The sequence below is a fragment of the Cryptomeria japonica genome, chromosome 3, assembly GCF_030272615.1.
Source record: "Cryptomeria japonica chromosome 3, Sugi_1.0, whole genome shotgun sequence".
NCBI lineage: Eukaryota > Viridiplantae > Streptophyta > Pinopsida > Cupressales > Cupressaceae > Cryptomeria > Cryptomeria japonica.
Window position 1 is genome coordinate 273,155,104 of NC_081407.1, and position 6,241 is coordinate 273,161,344.

Genomic DNA, 6,241 nt, shown 5'->3' on the forward strand with positions numbered 1-6,241 from the left:
TGGGGTTGGGTATGGTTTCATGTTGTTTTTATGTCTTTGCATAAGCTTAATTTTGATTCACATACATGCTTTAGATCACTTTGCATTATGGATTTAGAGCATTTACTTTGTCAATTATAAGAAATTAGGGCTTACTCTTTAGGGTTTCTCTAGGTTGTTTACTTTCATTCTTAAGATCTTGCACACACACACAAGGTTCTTGCACACACATTTTTAGTACATTATCGACTATTCGTGGAGGTGGAAATCACCCAAATAGGGGTTTGACTAAGGAAAAACTCTATATGGCCACCCCAAACCCTCCTTTTTATCTTCACGTACAGGTTCAAATTCGAGCGTCGCTAGCAGGTTCAAATTCGAGCATCGCTAGAAGTTTCAGGACTGGGAGAGCACACATGGATAGTTCTGGGTTGCAGATCTTGGAAAAAATCCCAAGGATAAGGGTGTGGCTCCCTGGTCCTACCTAGGACAGTGGCATGGCACCATGGTCCTGCCCTCTGTCAAGAGGACTTGGCAGAATAACAGTTTATAGGCTTCAGAATCCCTCCTATCAGTTGTAGCACCCGAAGTGTAGAATCAAGACAGTGGTGTGGCACCCTAGTCTCAGACATTTCTCTTGGATTTTAGACATGGGTGCACCTCTAATTTTTCCTTATGATCTATACTTTTTATTAGTGTATCAGTTGTTCTTTGATCTACATTCTCATATTAGGGTTTGCTTTCTTACTGGCATTCTAGGTTAGGTTGCATTTTGCATCATTCCTCTCTCTCATTTACAACAAAGGAATAGAAAACCTAAGAGGTAATCCATGGTTCTCTCTTTCTCATAAGAATTAGCCAATGTGCATTGCTTCCCTAGGCTCTTTTGTATTCTGTGAGTGTGTATGAGAGTGGGATTAGGGTTTCCATTTTTAGACTCACTTTTTCCCCTACACAAACCTTAAAATATAAATTACTATCAGTAGTACCTTTTACAGATATCCAACTTCAACAAATACTTATCCAATCTAGCATATCATGCTCTAGGGACTTTCTTTAATACATACAATGCTTTCTTCAATTTCTATATCATATCTCTTTCATCCGATAAAGAAAATCTATTTGGTTTCTTAATGTAGATTTCTTCCAAATCTCCATTCAAAAAGGTTGACTTGACATCCATCTGATATACCTTGAAATTATTATAAGCAACATTTGCAAGAAGCAATCTAATAGCTTCAATTCTAGCCACCAGAGCAAAAGTCTCCTCATAATCAATTCCTTTCATTTGAGAATAGCCTTTACATACCAATCATGCTTTGTTTCTGACCACTTCACCAACTTCATTCAGTTTATTTTGGAACACCCATTTAGTGCTAATCGCATTCTTGTCTTTAGGTCTCGGAACAAGCTCTCATGTGTTATTCTTGTCAATCTGATTCAGCTCTTATTCCATTGATTTTATCCAATTCTTATCTTTACATGCTTCTGCAACATCTTTAGGCTCTTATCTTTACATGCTTCTGCAACATCTTGTAGGACCACATAAGTCAGTATGCATTGGATCTAACAATCCATTAGATGAATACAACTTACTCTTAAATGAAGTTCTTGTTTACTTTCCCTTTTGACATTCCTTACATACCGGATTAGCAGGATTCACAATCATAGGCAAATCTCTAACAACTTGAGTATAACTTATCCTTATCATGCAATCAAAATTAACATGACACATTCTCTAATGCCATAACCAACTTTCATCTATCTGAGAAATCAAGCAACTTATCTCACCAACATTCAAGTGAAAGATATTACCTTTAGTCTTAGTCCCTAATGCAATCTCTACACCGGAGGCATTTAAGATCTTGCATTTACTATTCTTGAATTGAAAATCATATCCCTTGTCAACCATCTATCCAACACTCAAAATATTATGCTTCAAACCTTCAACATACAAGACATCATCATTATTATGCTTATCATTAAAAGATATAGAACCTCTATTGTGCATCACACAAGCTTTATCATCTCGAAATCTCACTATGCCACCATCATACCTTTCCATACTCACAAATTTGGTTTTATCACCTGTCATATGATGTGAACAGTTGTTGTTAATCACCCATTCATCTTTCTCTTCAATCTTAGCAGCCAAAGCTTTCTCCTCAACAATGCAGCTTGAAGGATTCACTGGTGTTTATGGTGAAAATGGATAACAATAATAACAAAATTGAAAGGCTAAATGAATCCAACCACTAAACCATAGCCTAACAATGAACAAAGATCCACCATAACATATGAAGATTACCTAAGACAATGCAAATAACTCAAAATCACAAAGATTATACCATCACATGTCCAATAGGGTTTTGATCTCCATTCTTCCTATCTCCATTGATCTTGCTTGATATATTTGCTCTCAGATTTTTATATGCACAAGAGCTCAACAAAGAACGGAATGTGGTTGCAAGTAGGATCGTAGTGTAGTCAAGTCCTCCAAATTGTCGATTAGGCTGAGTGATTAGGTCATTAGGGTTTGACAATGAAGAAAGCATTTCCTTAAATAGAAGACACAATAAGAAATGGAGGGTTAAGATTGAGAGGTGTAAAAAGGAGGTTGGCTAGGATTAGAGGGTAGGTAAAAGAAATACCAAAATAATGAAAGAGGTAGGTAGTGTATGAATTAAGAGATGAATGACATGTGTCATGTGTAGAAAAAGATAATGAATTGATTAAATAAATAAATATTTATTTAATTAATAGAAGAAGAAGGATAATTAAATAAATAAAATATTTATTTAATTTAGGAAAGGGATAATTTAAATAAATAAATGTATTTATTTAAATGAGAAATAAGGCTAGAAGAGGATAGATGAATTAATTAAATAAATAAAGATTTATTTAATTAATAGAAGAATTAGGCTTAGATAATTAAATAAATAAAATATTTATTTAATTAGACATGACAATTTTGAGTGTCTACATTTTGCCCCTCTTTGAGACAATGCGGCTTGTCGCGTTGTTTCAAAGAAGATAAGATGAACTGATACAGAGTTGCCCCAGAATGGGAATGATATGCCCCCTCGAGAGATTGGATGAAAATGTCTGAAAAGATTGCAGACAATCTCTCGATAAGAAAGAGAGGCTAGAATGGATTGACCGGATAAAGTGACAAAGTCACGGGATAATGAAGACTGACTCAGAAAATGAAGGTGAGGGCTAGAGTAGGCTATAAGATAGACCACGGGCAAAAGACATCCTCATTGTCATCTACACCTTCACGAGATCACAGTGCAGAGCAAGAAAAAGAGCAGCAGTAGTCAGCAGCGATGGCTTTCGTACATAGATTCGACCGCGTTCGCCGATTCCAGAGACCAGCAGATGCAGGAGAGCCGGTAAGTACCATAAAACCTCCTCGTACTTTCACGCATTTCAAGTTTTGTCATTAATGCTCAATAGGTAGCAATAAATGCGCTAGGAATAGGGTAGTTAAAAAATGCAAAAACGCGCAACCGCGTCTGTGTCAGTGCTAGGCGCGTCTGTGTCCAACGGGCACGTCTGTGTCGGGTCTAGGGGCGTCTATGCCTGGGACCACGTTTGCGAGTAATGCGAGCGCGTTTGCGAATTCCAGACGCGTTTATGACCTTTAGGGGCGTCTGTGTTCCCTGGCCGCGTTTATGAAGGATTTAGGCGCGTATGTGTTCAGAAAGCGCATCTGTGCTGCAGAAGCGCGTTTGTGCAGTCTATAAGCGCGTTTATGAGTTTAAAGCGCGTTTGTGTGTCAAAATGCATAGTTTAAGTCTTCTAGGTCAAATCGGCAGTTCTGTGATGAACATACGCTGTCGATTGGATAAGCTGCTGAGAGGATACACTCAAGCAGGTCCTCTAGGAAGACTAGGATAGATCAAGGCACTTTGTGATGAACAGGGAGCACCAAGATAGGCAGCACTTTGTGATGAATAGGGAGTGCAAATGTGAGTAACACTTTGTGATGAACAGGGAATGTCACACACGTAGTACTTTGTGATGAACAGGAAGCACTACTAGGGTAGATAGCAACACTGTGTGATGAACAGTGAGTGTCACTAGGATAAATAGCTATGTGCATTTAGATAGCGAGTAGCATTTTGTGATGAACAGTGAATGCCACTATGACTGACATGATTTGATTTGCTTGACTGCAGGAGTATCTACCTATGCTAGAGTCACGGGAGAGATTCCCGTGGACACAGAGATTATGACCAGAGTTGTCGATTCAGGACAGGATTGCGATTGAGGAGATGGGCCTCAGACATGTGCTATATGTGCCTGAGTTTCGGGCAAACATGGGTTTGCTGACTGCACTGACGGAGAGATGGCACTCCGAGACTTGCACGTTTCACTTGCCTATGGGGGAGATGACAGTGCCCCTCGAGGATGTGTACAGGATATTGCATATACCGATCGATGGAGAGCTGATTCCATATGATCGAGATGGAGACAGGGAGGCGCTGAGACGGGTATTCCAGGATCCCGGGTTGGAGATGAGAGCAGGTCACGTGGCATGGGATACCATGACCACGACAGGGTTAGCGCTGCGAGCTGTTATTGGAGGAGCCATCAGTGGTTTCTTATGTCCTGACAGGGCTACCCGGGGATTGGCAGTGGGCTGGGGAGGAGCACTGGAGACACTGGTGACTGAGCACACCAGATATGCCTGGGGGCCATGTGTCCTGGCACATTTGTACTATGAGCTGCATCAGTTTGTCTATCACGGATCAGTGGGCTTGGGCTGCGGAGTGACACTACTACAGGTGTGGGCATATGAGCACCTTCCTATCACACGGCCTATCCACTTCAGGGGCAGAGGACATGGACGGAGTTTTGTACATTTGTATGATATGATTACGTCACATCCTCGGATTGGCCGGCTGGAGCACTGGAGGCGGGTCATAGATGACATTGATATGGTTATCTGGAGGCCGTACCTGGGGTGCGAGGAGTGGGAGGACGATGCCGTGGAGCTGCCCTATACATTCAGGAGCAGGTATCTGATTGGGCATACACCCTACATACTGGAGAGGCAGCTGGTTGACAGGGTTGGGAGACAGTTCGGCAGGATCCAGAGGATGCCGCGAGGCTCGGGCATGTATGCCCGCATAGTCAGGGATCAGGCACAGTTCGGGCCATTGTTATCGTATGATCAGGCCGTCACACAGCTGGCTGAGATGATGCCATTACCTTGGGATATGTGGCCAGAGGTGGAGGATGCAGGGATGGACGCAGAGTATGTTGCATATTGGGCAGAGCATCCGTTTCTGAGGTTGACAGATCCTGGAGAGCTGCTGGAGGGAGAGGTTGGAGGGGATGATGATGATGATGGTGGAGGGGATGGAGGTAGGGGCCGACGGAGGTGGAGGGGAGTAGTGGGGGAGAGGCGGGTAGCACCTCAGAGAGAGGGAGGACAGGAGGGAGCCGCCCAGGTGGTGAGGGGTCGAGGTGGATTGCCCCTACAGGTACCAGCAGCACAGGGTCCTAGAGCACAGGGACCTAGACAGGTGCAGGGATAGGGACAGGTGCAGAGACAGGTACAGGTTCCCCAACATGTACAGAGACAGGCTCTAGTTCAGGCACCTAGACAGGTACAGAGGGAGGCACAGGTACAGGCACCTACAGAGGAGGAGCCACAGGCAGAGGCTGAGGGTGGAGATCCTGAGGAGGATGAGCTGCTAGAGCTGAGAGAGATCTGCCAGGGCCAGGCAGACGAGATCGCGGAGTTGGAGCGGGAGAGGGATCGTCTCACGATCAGGCTCCGAGATACAGAGCGAGAGAGGGACCAGGCCATCCAGCGATATACTGAGGCTGAGACAGCTCTGAGGGCAGGGAGGCAGGCGGCAGAGGATGCAGGGGCAGGCTACGCATATGTGCTGCGAGCCAGAGAGGAGATTGGGTATTGGAGGGACCTGTACTATGGTGCAGTGCCAGCGGATCAGCGGGCGAGGAGCTTCCATAGACCATCGCGTACAACGACGGCTACGGGAGGGAGTCGTAGGAGGCAGGCATCCAGCGGTGGGGTCATGGGTCCTCCACCACCACCAGACAGGCAGGATGATCCCAGAGCGGGTCCATCCAGAGCTCAGACTTCGTCGAGGCCAGGCGGCTCTGAGGGAGGGAGTTCATCATAGCCATAGAGGGCTCCCCTTTGTATCAGTATATGTATCATTTTTGTATTGTAGACACCTGCGGGTGATTTTGTAGCCATATGATTCTTTTGACATCATTG